Source organism: Leptodactylus fuscus, chromosome 7 (assembly GCF_031893055.1).
Source record: "Leptodactylus fuscus isolate aLepFus1 chromosome 7, aLepFus1.hap2, whole genome shotgun sequence".
NCBI classification, from domain to species: Eukaryota; Metazoa; Chordata; class Amphibia; order Anura; family Leptodactylidae; genus Leptodactylus; species Leptodactylus fuscus.
The window spans coordinates 17,980,423-17,995,407 of NC_134271.1; the positions used below are offsets into that span (position 1 = coordinate 17,980,423).

The following is a 14,985-nucleotide window of genomic DNA, read 5'->3' on the forward strand; positions in this document are numbered from 1 at the left end:
ATATTTATAAAACCCTCTAATGACCCCGTATAGTTATAGCGCCTCCAATGACCATAAGTGTCAGCACTCCTGAAATTTTCCCAGAAAATTAAATTATTGCCATTACACATTTTGTTATACGAGTTTATCCAATTTTTCTCTTCCGTCAACATCCAGGGAGATTAGCTACAGCGCCATGATTTGTAAGCTTCTTGTTTATGTTGTGTACCGTAGACAAATGAACATCAAGATCTCTAGACATGTACTTGAGATTGATGATATTTTTCCAAAATTTTAGTTCTGAAGTCCTCAGACAGATCTCTTCTCATCTTTCTGTTCTCCCTGCTTAGTGTGGCATACACAGTCACACCTTGCAAAGGTTGGATCAGCTTCTCTCCTTTTTATCTGGTTTCAGGTGTGGTTTTTATATTGCCCACACCTGTTACTTGCTAGATGTGAGTTTGAACAAACATCACAAGTTGCCAACAATTTTGTTCAGCCAATATTTGGAGTTTATGTCCAATTTTCCTTTTAGTTTTTTGTGCTGTTCCAATACACACACAGGAAATAAATACGAGTATAACAAAATATGGGTAACTGCAATTATTTTCTGGGAGAAATACTTTATTTTCTACAACAAAATATTAATAACACCCTTTATAGTTTTTATTTCCCTTTACATAAATTCTCTCTCCCCTATAGTCATAATAACCCCTTATATTTTCTATGCCCCTTATAAATATGATTTTCCCCTATAGCTATAATACCCCTATCATAAGAACTGAGCCACCATTGCCACCATTGCCGAAGTACCTCCTCTCTGCTTGACAAGTGCAGAGGCACACACAGGAGGTCGGTGTCTCAGCGCAGGTGGAGCAACACTATGATGTCATAGCATTGTGCCTGTCTGTGCCGGGAAGAAGACATCTTGTCTGCTGCTCTACCATGCATTTCAACTGTATTGGTGCATGTGATTATGGTGGCCTAAGAGGACCCACACCCTGGACATCGGCCAAATACTGATTCATACTAGTGAGACAATCAGCTTACCCCTTGTTCACATCTGCATTGGTATTCCGTATGAGGGAGTCCGCATGGGGACCCGCCCAAACAGAATACCAAACACAATTGCAACCGCTGTGCAGTAAAAGCACGAGGACCCCATAGACTATAATGGGGTTCGTGTGCTTGCCGCGCGCTGCCCACACGAATCATGCGGACAGGAAAGTAGATTGTGAACTACTTTACCGTCAGTATGATCCCTGCGGAGATCTGGAGGCAAGCACACAGACCCCATTATAGTCTATAGGGTCCGTGTGCTTTCACTGCACACCGCTTGCAGTTGCGTTAGGTATTCCGTTCGGGAGGGGGAGGTCTCATGCGGAATCCCCTGAACAGAATACCAACGTAGATGTGAATGAGGCATTGCCTAGACTGGAAACATCTGTAACAACACCTCAGCTGTGAGTAGCATTAGGTTTGTATAGAACAGGAATGTTTCCATTCATTGACAGCAAGCAATGATCTTAATAATGATTAGGAACAGAATCCTGCTCCTGGTGGAAAATCACAGCAGGGCAGAGATGGCGGTATTACGTAGAATTCTCCTGAACATGGTGCGCTCTATATGTATCGCTCTTCTTATGTGAACATTCCCTTACGGATCCTTCCTGCTGGTGTCTCTCCCAGGGCGAGAACATTTTTAGAAGTGAATGTGCTGCAGCAGCGATTCCTTCTCACTTGGGGCTGTGAAATACTTCACGTGTTGTGATGTTATGCAGATTAATGGGCTGGATACAGGCAGGGAATGGTTTGCTGATACTTAAAGGGGTTGTCCAGGATTTAAAACAAACTCAGAGGTGACTGGGGTGGGTGGAAAACGAACAAAATACAAAGCATACCCACCTATACTAACCCTGGTGCTTTGTTATCCAGTCCTGATCCCCTTTTAGCTCACATACTGCGACTTACAGCGCCAAAAACAGTGACACATGACCATGGAAACCAATTAGTAGTCACCGGTTCTTTACCAGCAGCCACAGATTGGTCTCAGTAGTCACATGAGCCGCTCTGTTTCTGACACAGCAAACTCTTGCATGTGAGGGAACTACAGCTTACTGGCCCTGCCAGGAACGGTAAGTAAATAGGCCTGTTACCGGCTGGAGTAACTCCAGCTGGTAATGGCCAATTAAGAAAAAAATACAAAAAACCGCAGCGGTAGCGGCTGTTGCCGGACCCCTAATGTCCCGGGCCCTGTGGCAGCTGCCTCTGCTGCTACGGCGGTGGTTACACCACTGCTCAGAGCCCTCTCTGTGGGAACCCATCAGTAGAACAGATTGTACTGTGAGGGGATCACTGTGGGGCAGCTTGTACTGTGTGCGGATCACTGTGCAGCAGATTATACTGTGTGCGGTACACTGTGCAGCAGATTGTACTGTGTGGGGATCATTGTGGGGCAGATTATACTGTGTGGGGATCACTGTGCAGCAGATTATACTGTGTGCGGATCACTGTGCAGCAGATTGTCCTGTGTGGGGATCATTGTGGGGCAGTTTGTACTGTGTGCGGATCACTGTGCAGCAGATTATACTGTGTGCGGATCACTGTGCAGCAGATTGTACTGTGTGGGGATCATTGTGGGGCAGATTATACTGTGTGGGGATCACTGTGAAGCAGATTGTCCTGTGAGGGGATCACTGTGGGGCAGTTTGTACTGTGTACGGATCACTGTGCAGCAGATTGTACTGTGTGGGGATCATTGTGGGGCAGATTGTACTGTGTGGGGATCACTGTGCAGCAGATTGTACTGTGTGGGGATCATTGTGGGGCAGATTGTACTGTGTGGGGATCATTGTGGGGCAGATTATACTGTGTGGGGATCACTGTGCAGCAGATTGTACTGTGTGGGGATCATTGTGGGGCAGATTATACTGTGTGGGGATCACTGTGCAGCAGATTGTACTGTGTGGGGATCACTGTGGGGCAGATTGTACTGTGTAGGCCCCTTTCACAATTTATATCACACACTATCTGTATTATAGCAGATTTCATATTAGTGCAGACTTTAATAACATTGCATGGCTACTATAACATAGATCCTGTGTGATGTAAATAGTGAACATTAATTGTTCAGAATTATGCCAAATTCAGAATTAAACCTTTCAGTCCAAAGTTGTTTTGTATCATTGAAAGCTCTGTACAGCCTCATTCACACGACCATATTTTGTGGATCCGCACAGTATTAAGATTAAATTGCCGCGTTGGCACTTAGCAATAATTTAGTGTGTTTTGGGGTGCATTTTGGGTCCTTGGTCTCTAAAAGGTTCCCTGTCACTGGTATATAGGGTCCATGGGTGTCCACTGTTTTAGCGGTCTGGCTCTCCGCCGTTCAGGTCTAGCGGACCCAAAAAACAGAGACCTATGCGCAGATGTGAACCTAGCCTTACGTGCGCTGATACTTTGAAACAATCTATAAGGACAGATCAATCCTGCTCAACGATTGTCTATACTGGATACCATTGTAGCAAACCTTCAGCTGTGAGAAATATTCGGCCAAGACAGGTTGTATCAGGCTGCGGAGCCAAAAACTGTCAGTGTATTGAGAAGAATAGATGAAAGGCAAAGGGCAAAGGTCACACCAAATATTTCTGGGATTTACAGTTCTCTTTTCTTCCTTGACAACAGTAAACTCTTAACCCTTCTATTCCTGAAGCATTCTGTGTGTACGTCCTGTATACAAGGGATCCTTCACCCCCGAGAATGGCCGCCGATGCCCTTGCTCCTTATTGCAGAGCCGGCTGCACTTGGTATTTCTCATATATTTTTCATCTGTCTTGCTGCGTTGCACCTGCCACATATTACTAGTGGTCGGCTGTGCCAGCCCGGGACATGTGCCAGTAACAGGATCCTTGTCGTCAGTCCCAGCATATTGATAGGTAAGAAAGGTTTCGGTGACAGCAGAGAGCAGCCATACACCAGCGCAGTGCCCTATAGTAACTGGGTATACATGCAACCCGCCATGGGCCTCACCATATATCAGGGTCCACATGCTGCTGCTACCTCTGCACCATGTATATACACACCTGTAGGTTGGCCACCATTCAGATTTGCAGGTTTGGTCAGTGCACTTTATTGTCCCCAGATATCAGGAGGACATGCTACAATCTGGGGTACGTTTACCTATTATGGATGGTTCAGTTAAGGTGCAAACCTTAGAAGGTAATGATATGGCTGCTCCAGGCTGTAACCTTTGTCGTGTTTGTTTACGGCCTCGGTCCATGTAAGGTGTGAACACGTCTCTGCTGCAGATACAATTTACAGTTATTGATTAATGAGAATTGCTTACTCAGAGGAGACTTAGTAGTATATAGAGCGGATGGTGCAGGGCACGGGGTATACCAACACCACTGCAGACGCCAACACAACTTCACATTGGTCACCAGAGCTTTCCTCAACCAGAACAAGGTAGGTCACCATGATATGAGTGCCACGAGAATATTTGCAGCATGGAGACCGTCAGCAAGCAGGATCTATTATGGCTTTATTTTAATTATGAATTAAATATTAGGCCAATTTTACCCATGAACCCATGAAAATACAATAATCTGATGGCGGATTCCTCCTCAAAATCAGCTCCAAATTTCGGTTGGAATCTGCCCCCCAAGGAAGCAGCATTGGACGACATTTGAGTGGGGCCTTCCATGCAAGACCAGTATTAATAGTAAAGGGGAGCTCCATTATAGATTTTGTATCAGGGCCCAGGAGCTTTAAAGTGAACCCTTCGTGACCCCAGGGATGTGCCCTGGTGCTGGAGATATGTTTCGGCACTGATATCCCTCCACTGTCAGAAGGGTGGGCCTTAGAGAGTAGCGTCATCGCTGAGCTGGGAGGAACGTCCCCCTGACAGTATTCTGCCATAGCCTTGTACCGTCCGGAGGGTGTTGCCATAAGGCCTTCCTTTCTGACAGTGGAGAGATATCGGTGCCAAATCTAACGACCCCGATATCTCCAGCATTGAGGTGCATACTGTGAAGGTCAACAGTGCCCTGAGCTCAGCGTATTGTTGCAGTATATAATACCGCACATGTCCGAGAACTTGAAAGGTCCTCTTTACGTTACAGCTCTACAAATCTGACGCTAGTTCTTAAGGAAGTTTTAAATTTTTCCTCTAGATGGCGCCATTATTACAGAATCCCGAGAGCAGGTTTGGTTTTCGAAGGATAGGACATCCATAACCTGACTCATATGGAAATGTGAGGATCTTATGTAAGGTCCCAGATATTCTAGAAGGATGTCAGAGAATTATCCATAGAAATTGTTACACGTGTGTGTCACTGCACAAGTACATACCCTTACATAGTATTGGTTGGCATCACTATTGCACTCAGCAGCACAAGCAGTCGCCTTCACAGGTTGGAAGGAAATCTACGGCCTCCAGGGTGCGCTGTATTATAACAGTCTATAGATAATGACCTATAGGTGACCCATGGCCTTGCATTATGCAACACGGCCAAATTTTAGGGTCAGTATTATGGCTGAAATACATAGTCTGCCTCCGACTGATGAACATAAATCCGCAGGGCGTAACTTGAATCGCTTCGGCCCCAAAGTAAAATTTGTAATGGGGCCCCCCTTGTTGAAGGACTTGTGGGCCCCCTCATGCTCTGAGGCCCGGTTGCAATAACTATGGCCCAGCACACAGGTGCTGCAGCCACAAAACAAATCTTTGCATATGGTTCCAATAATCGCCCACAAAAGGGGGGATTTCTGGGAAAGGTATTGACAACTGCCCGGGGTTGCCAACAGGCAATATCTGCAATGCACAGTTTGAACCCATCGGGTACAGCGCTGTTGAATAAGTCAGCGCTATATCAGACATATCATGAATTATCAGTGCAGGTTATGCTGATTCCTGTTTTCCTCGCCGCTCGGGCGATACTCAGAGAGGGCACAAGGGCACAAATGCGCTGCATGTGAAGATGTTGTTGGAGCCACACCTGTGGCAGGGTGCCCCAAGGGTGTTTACCAGGCTCCGGCAGCCAGTTCTCAGGGCTGTGCCGGCTACACAGTCATGTGGTCAGTCTGGCTGCGTCTCCTTCACGTCAAAACATCTTGAAGAACTTGGTGCTCGGCCTGATTTATTTATTCATTCCAGAGGTTTAGAGGGAAAAAAAAAGTTAATTTTATTGTATCTGTTCTTGTAAGTATTAGGCGCCGCTTATTACAGTCAGAAAGTCAGCAAGGAGAGGCCGAGTGTGGGTGGAATAGTCACGCTTTCTTAAAGGAAAACTTCACTTTTAGAAATAATTCCCAGTATCTCAGAATGTACCAAAAAACGTAATAGCGGGATAGGACATTTTTGGCTCCATTCACACCCAAAGATATACAGAGCAGTGCATTGTGGGTGTTCAGAAGATCTTGTATTAGGCTAAGACCCCACATAGCGGGCCGCAGCAAAACACTGCAGCGCTTGTCCCAGACTTTCTGCTTCCATTATACCTATAGGAAAACCACCGCCATCTCCGTAGGTATAATTGATATACCGCAATGGTTTTGGAAATCGCAGTGTTTCCGCTGCGCGTATTGTCTGCAATGCATGGATGGGATTTGCAAGATCCCCATCTTTGCAGAGACTGTAAGACGGGCCCTAGCCTCAATCAGCTTTACCATCTCCAAAGGCTGAGACCCCTCAAAGCTGAATTTTTTGTTGTAGATTTGGCTGCCGTTTTGAACCAAAGTCAAAGAGCTCCCAATATATTTCCCATTGCTTTTGGGGCCACTGCCAGTCCCATGTGAACTGGTTGACTAATCTGGCTAGAAGTTCGGAGCTTCCTATCACTCCATGACACACCAAACTGCTTCTAAACAAAGTCATTACGTCTGGCCAGAGTCCAGAAGTCATAATTAAAGTCTATATTACAAGCGGGCATCGCGCCAGCCAGGTAATGATTTAGATGGGAGAATCTATGGGCTATAAGACTAGGTTCACATGTAGCGTAGCGTGCCATGCAGCTTCTTACCCAGAGATGTAACGTGATGCTTCTCAGACCCAATGCAAAATAATGAATGGAACTCCCGCATAGCATGTGCTACCTATAATAATGGTGTATTCTTATGTTGCAGAGAGGCCTTTGGGCCCCCCTGAGGCTCCAGGGCCCGGTAGAGATTGCTTCCTCCCTACCACATATAGCTTTGCCCTTATTCTAACCATGAATATTTGCAAATGTAGTGATTGTCGGCCCAATTTTTGCAGGTGAAACAGTTGCTGACTGATGTGACCTGGGACTATAGGCCGTATTGTAAGCAGGACTCTTCTCTCCGCATTTATCGGGCAGGAACTGGGTGGAAACCCGGCGGACTCCATTATAGTCTATGGGGTCCGTGGGGGTCAACGTAGCATCAATGTGTTTATTCTGCCATCAGTTTCTTTTTGCGGACCACAGTATGTTCACACGGAGGAACTTTATGTGGATTTGGGGACACATTTTGCTTCCAAATCCAGGGTAGATTCCTCCTGAAATCCGCCTCCCATTATTTTCAATGGGAGGCAGACTGCAGCAGGACTTGGAAATAAGAAGCATTGTGCTCGATTTTGCAAAGCACTGTACATCTTTACGTCCCATCTATCCACACACTTTTATAAAAATTTACGCGCAACCTTTCCCTTGGGGCGCATTCAGACATTGCATGAGGTGCAGTTAAAAACCACATGTTACAAACCACAATGTTTTGTCACCATTTACAATGCGGCAATTGGAATGGCCGCCCAGTAATATCCTGGTAATCCGTGTAACATACATGTGTTTCATCTGTAAAACCACGGGGGAAATGACAGCATCATAAAGCGCGGTAAATACATGCACTTTATCAGATGTGGTTTTTAATGACACCTGAACCACATGTGAATACGGCCTGAAATCACAGCTTCCTCATGATAACAATAACCTTGGTGAAGTTGCAGTATTTAAGTAAGTTCACACGGGGTTTTTTGGACACGGAATCCGCCTCAGAATCTGAACTTAACCTTACCTGCCCACTTTTACGAGATTTTGTCCTTTTTCTTTTTCGGGATGGGACAAGCTGAATTTTCCCAAAACATCCCTGAAAATTTGAGAAAACCCTAGCAAATTTGGAGTGTAGGTGTCTGGTCACTCGACATCCCATCACTGAGACCCCCACAGATCACCATCACGGAGATCCCACGTCCCCTGCCTATGGGGCTGACATGTGATGGTGGGGGCTCCGATTAAAAGTGCAACAATAGGAAAACAAGGCGACTGTGTTAACTATTTAAGTACCATCACACAAACAAGATGGGACTATCAGGGCACCAGAATATTACACATCCCAGACATGCATACGACTCTGTAATGTCTCGCCTAACTTAATACGCCGTGCCCTATTCAATATTCCAAAATTCATTATCGGTCATTAGGTGTCCCTTATCTTCGGGAACACTCCCAGGTTTTAAGGGTTTGTCCCAACAAATACTAGGAAAGGATCTTTCTATTCTAATACCGGACACTAATGACTATAACATTACATAATGAGGGTTGTAGTGCGGTGTGACTGAGACAGGATTGCACATGTTAGGCCTAGGCGCTGTTCACACTGGTGTTCATTGATAACGGACGCCATTCATCATCTGAATAGCCCCTGATAAATCCCATTGACTATAATAGGATATGTTGAGGTTTTTGCTGCATGCTGCTCTATTCTTGCCGTCAAAGGTTATGGGAACCCTGACAGACCCACAATGCAATGCAGCCACGTAGATGTGAACATAGCCTTAGATACCCGAAATGAGCAGACAGTAGCACCCAGGATGGGCTTAGATACCTCACCGCAGACTGTGGCACCATCCTCTAGCACCTAATGCAGTAAAGATCACAACTTTTAGTCTTTTATTCTGTGACCTGAGATGAATACATGAGCACCCTCCTTCATTGCGTCTCCTGCACCCGCCCAGATTAGACGCGTTTCGGCATGCAGACGGAAAACCTGAAAGTAAACACGATACGTTTAAGTAATTGACTGCACAATTATACGGGTAATTACGATCACACGGAAATAAACTCCTGTAATGTTCCTGACAATTGATTCCAAATATCCCCTCTGGTTCTTGATTTTTTTGCTATTGCTGCAGCACCTAAAGGGTTACTGAGCGGCTCCGTGTGATTTTATACCTTGTTATCGTTGCTAAAAAACCACCCTATACTGAAGGAATATTTCATTGCTGTAGGATGTTGCTCAGGATTAGTCAGTGTCCAGCGGGAAAATGGGATCACATCAGAATTTGTGGTTAATAAAGTGCAAAAACAGAGACTACAAAATAATCGAGAACTGCTGTGAAAATCTGAAGAGCCGGATCGAGTCGCCATAGCGGGGATACTCCTATGACCTGCAGTAACCACCATCAATAGCTGAATCCGCTATGTCACCATCGCTGAGTGTGCATGTGTTCTCTATAGGAAGAGGAGAACAAGCCACCGCCTGGCTCCTTTAACTGACTTGAGAACAAAGGATCGGACATGTTGAACTTTAATGTGCCCAATCCTTCTGTCACCCAAAACGGGGAAAGCCAAGACACCCTATAAAACTGATGGATCTGAATCACCTTGATGGGTGGGGACACCTTAAGGTTGTCAGATGACCCCCAACTAGGTGGCATGTAGATTAGCGTTACCTGTCTATCATGTATGATGCTGTTAGTAAGCAGCTGTATCTAAGCCCAGCATGTGTGGTACTGTCTGCTGAGCCTCTGTATTTAAAGGGATTGTCCATGGACTTAACATTGCTGTACCTGGTGGATTCTTCCTTATGGACCTGGGGGTTCTGACCTGTTTTCTATCCCTGGTCACATGATTGCTCCACCCTCTCCGGATCTCACAGGTAAATTTCCTGTATAGTAAAGGTGGGCCGGGGGTCAGCACCAGGCTGTAACCCCTGAGTCCTCGAGCATATGTGGTTTTATATACCGCTAGAAAGCTGACAGTGCAATGAATTCAGCGCACTATCGGCTGTCCCGTTTTGTACCCCAGGGCTGGAGATATCGGTGCCGTTACCGATGTCTCCCCACTGTCAGAAGTGTGTTCCTGACAGTCTAGCTTGGCTGTGAGGAGCGCCCCCTACTGACTGTATCATCCGTAGACTAGTATTGGCGGCGTTCTTCACGGCTCAGTGTCCAAGGACAGTACAGGGCTATGGAGGAGTATTGTCAGGGGGGGACATTACTCACAGCCCAGCTAGACTGTCAGGAACGCCTTTCTGACAGTGGACAGATATGGGTACCGGCACGATATCTCTTGCCTGGGGCACATAATGGGAAAGTCGACAGTGCCCTTAATTCAGCGCACCGCTACGTTTAGTGTTTATCTGTATCCAATCCTATCATACGTCATTCTGACTACTGAACTGCTGTATCTAAGCCTAGCTATGTTTGATATTGTGCTTCTAGCCTGACCTAAGCGTGCCATGTGTGATACTGTCTGCTGACATGCTGTATCTAATCCACCAGTGTGATTCTGTAACCTGAGACGATGTATCTAATGCTATCAAGTGTAATACGCCTGCTGAACTGCTGTATCTAAGCCTAGCTCTGTTTGATATTGGGCTTCTAGCCTGCCATGTGTGATACAGCATACTCAGGTGTTGTTTCATGTGTGATACTGTCTGCCGACATGCTGTTTCTAATCTACCAGTGTGATTCTGTAACCTGAGACAATGTATCAAGTGTAATAACGCCTGCTGAACTGCTGTATCTAAGCTTACTGTAGTCTGACCCATTTGTGATATTACATGTCAGCTGAGCAGAGGTATCTAAGCCCATCATGTGTGATACAGTGTCAGAGAGCCACACAGCACTACTACTGCCCCCTGCTGCTGACCCCCTCTGCCTGACCCTGTGACATTACACGAGACCTTGGCCATGAGTCTCCGGGGAGTCATTAGCAGAGATGAGTGACAGCAGGAGGGGGCGTGTCCTGAGGTTGTCGCTCAGCCGGGTCGGACACGCCCCCTCCACTCCCCAGTTGTGAGTCCCGGGAGCTGCAGCAATGTGAGCGGAGCTGTCACACTGAGTGCACTGCCTGCGTGCTCCGGACTGCTGGGACCTGTGCTCCTCCACACTGGCACCATGACCCCGTGCTGAGGCTCCTGTGCCCCCTCTCTGCGGGGCTCTGCACTCATCTCATGGTAAGGACCTGTTGATCTCTCAGCCCGTCTGTCCTGTTCTTGTGCAAAGTCAGTGACAAGTCCTGGAGGTGACAGCAGCGCTCCAGTGACAGCCAACAGGAGGCAGTGACCTCCCATACAGCTCTTATAGGGGCAATGCAGCCTGGACTAGAGCCTGTGTTATAGCAGATAGGTTAGAAGATACAGGTGTAAGGTCAGGGCACCCTAAGCTATAATCATTGCACATTGCTACAGCCTATGTTATCACTGTATAGGACACCTATAGCCTATATGTTATATGGTTAGCATTGCCCATTGCACCTATATGATATATATAGTTATTGCACATGACATTTATATTACAGCCTATATGTTATACAGTTATCATGGCATATTACATGTTGTAGCATATGTGCTATATGGTATATGCTCATCATTATACCTATATCATAGCAGACATAATAATATTGATCATGTATAGGTTCATACTGTAACCCTATGACCTGACAGCTATGTTATATCTGGTCACCATCACACCTGGGTTATAGCAGCTATGTAATAATGACTTGTATATTCATTATACCCCGACTCTGATATATCAGTTATGTTGTGTGTATTATATGGCCATCCTTACACTGCAGCTATGCTGTGTATTATATTTTGCATATGTCAAAGCAGTCATGTAATACTATGGATCATGTATAGGTTCATTATAACCCCACTCTATAATATAATTGTCCATACGTTAGGTGTTATATAGAGTCATCTTTACGCGTTATGCCTATGTTATAGCAGCACTGTGTTATATAATGGCTTATAGGTGTAATGTAGTCTAACACATGGTTATATTATAGTCACGTAACCTTATATACTTGCCTCTGTTATATTATAAATTATGTCCAGGGGTATGGCAGATTAACCCTATGTCATAGCAGCTGTTTTATTACATTAGATTATGTAGGGTCATACATACACTGTGCAATGATATTGGGACGGTCGCCTAGGCCTTAGCACCCGTGTTGTACAGTATAGGGCAGATTATTTATTAGGTAAACGTATTCTGATCCTATGTCATAGCAGTCGTGTTACAGTATAGGTTATTGCTGTCTAATCCTATGTTGTATCATTATTATAGGGTAACTACATGTGAGTGATAGCAGATTCATTAACAGGAGGGATTATACTAGATATAGTTACTCACTTGTAGAGACATTTTCAGGAGTTTATAGATTGTAAGCTCTGTGGGTCAGGCTAGCCTCTCCTTTCATCTTAGTATTTTTATGGTTCGTGTACTTGTTAGTGCTGGTGCTATGTAAAGGTGATGACCTGTACGGTCTTATATCCCATACAATGGACCCGGGTCTGTCTGTGGCTCCATTGACAGAATACAGACTGCCATAAACTGCACCTGTATGCTGCCGGCCTGTGCGCAGGGCAAGGTGGGGGACATACATTCCCTGCATCTTATAGATCCCTCCGGCAAGGACTCTGATAAGAGTGTATAAAAGGGATCTGGTATCTCAGTAATACTTGTGGCCCCCGGATATTCCAGCTCAGGAGGAGACTTTATATCCAGTGTAACTGATCTGTAGCCGGGGCCTCGCAACTCTGCCATGCTGGAAAGACTATCCTGCACTTGTCAGCGGCTACCGAGTGTCTAGGATCTGGTTCCCGCTGTCATTCAGATCCTGATAAATCATTCATTAATTGTATCTGTGGGTCTAACACTCTGCTGGTTGTACAGATCTCATTGAGTCACCGCTGTGATGTCATTCAGTGACTGCTGTGATGTCATTGAGATCTGGCGCAATTTCATTTAGTGTGTGATGTCATTGAGAACTGCGATGAAGTCATTCAGTGATTGTTGTGATGTCATTCAGTGACTGTAGGTGTAACTTGAAGTTCCTGGACCCAAATGCAACATGTCTAATGAGTCCACACTTACCATAGACTGTCTCTAATATTGGTGTCTTTTTATTTAGTAAAGAGCTACCTCTGAACCCCTCCTCTGTGATATCATTGAGTGACCGCTGTGATCTCAATGAGTAAGTGCTCCTTAGTTGGCTGCTCGGCCATGGTCACACTGAGGGATTGCTCTGATCTCATTGAGTGACTGCTCTACCCTGATCATATTAAGTGACAACCCTGATCTCATTGAGTGACTGCTCCATTTTCATTGAGTGACTGCTGCATTCTCTTTGAGTGACTGCTCCATTTTCATTGAGTGACTGCTCTGTTTTCACTAAGTGACTGCTCTCATGAATGACTCCTCATGTTCTTCTTCTGCGTCTGGCTGTCTTCTGACATGTCTATGAGTAATTTCCTCTGGCATCATCCTGTATACCCTCTCTGGTCGCCGCTGTATATCTTCCATATGGGGAAGCAGCTCTGCAGAGAAGTGTGTGACAATAACATCTGTCGTCTCTGAGATTACAGGGTAACAAGTTAATAATAACCCAATGAATTACCCAATGCAAAGTGATCTGCCAGAGATCTGCAAAGTGATCCCACCAGAGATCTGCAAAGTGATCCCACCAGAGATCTGCAAAGTGGGCAAAAACTTTTAGGACTCAATCGACATCAGAAACACGACCCCACGAGCACTGGTCGCATAAACACCACAGAATCTAAAAATTCCCAGTCCTTGAATTGTCCCAAAAATTTTTTCTTCATTACGTTACTATCTGGGAAAGCTGGGTAGGTGTTGTCATCCAGCTTTCTGAGACTTCTGAACAACAAATCTGTCTATGCAGAGTGATACATCCACTGTTCCAATATTGCGGCATAACTAGGCAAAGTTGGATTACAACCCAGTGGTGGTTTAGTTACTCAGCTTTCCTAGAGTCCCAGGGATTTGTCAGCAGATAACATGGCAGATATGACGTTTAGGGATCTGGGTGAGCAGTATTATGGATATTACAATAGCCTTGGATATGTTGCTGGGGATGTCATACCATCTGCATATCGCACAGGGAGAATGGACGTCCTGTGATATGAGACACCCTCGTGCCTTACGCCTCATCACTGTATATGCTCGAGTAGTATATATAGCAGTAATGGCCGCTTTCCTTTACACAGAGAAGGTCTGTTGTTGATGGGACCGGGTTCTTAACTCGCTTTGCATTTTGTTGCAAAGTTATCTGAAGAATTTCCCCCCCATAACACCCTCATGTGCTGGATGGGCGTCCTACCTCGTGTCTCTATAATGTGCCATATAATGCTCTCTTCACAGTTGTACTCAGCTTGCCGTATCTGCTTTCTAGGGATGGAAGCCATATGCACATACCGCCCATATGAATTAGTTATGCCTGCTCTGTTTCGATCTACATACAGGGCATTTCTTGTAGGATCAATTGGCCATGTCTGCTTTCCACAGGTGGCTTATATAGGGGCACTCCGCAGGGTTGTGTATTCAATGCAGGATTGATTAGTTATGCCTGCTCTGTATGAATGGGACCCTCCCCCGAGGATCAGTTCATACAGCAGTCTGTGACTTGTCTATTTTTTATGGATATGATACATATGGGGGCTTTATGCAGAATTGATTGATGCAATACACATATTAATGCTTCATTACAGATTTATTACATATAATATATGTATATCCATCTGTAGACTGGTAACGTTCCCTGTTGGAGAGTGTATAGCACCAGCTGTCAATCACTGCTTAGGACCGCCCACTGGACTCCTCAGCATAGAAAAAGTATTCTGAGTTATACTGAACCTTTCCCACAAAACGTTATATTAGTTTGCTCGGCTCCTCCTGATCTATCACATACCGCCTATAGAATAGATAGCATATATAACATGACAGGTTCCTTTTTCTACCACTTG

The 14,985-nt window shown here is 45.3% G+C and overlaps 1 protein-coding gene across 9 annotated transcripts in view; it reads left to right on the plus strand.

Moving 5' to 3' along the window:
* MICAL2 (microtubule associated monooxygenase, calponin and LIM domain containing 2) overlaps positions 1 to 14,985 on the plus strand; it is a 161,174-nt gene that overhangs the window by 2,460 nt on the left and 143,729 nt on the right. The window contains exon 1 of one of the 9 annotated variants that reach the window (XM_075281273.1): positions 11,025 to 11,172. The exons of the other annotated variants lie outside the window; for them this stretch is intronic. The gene's annotated coding sequence lies outside the window, so the exon portion shown is untranslated. Of the gene's footprint in view, positions 1 to 11,024; positions 11,173 to 14,985 lie in introns of those variants that run through there. 9 annotated transcript variants of the gene reach the window in all.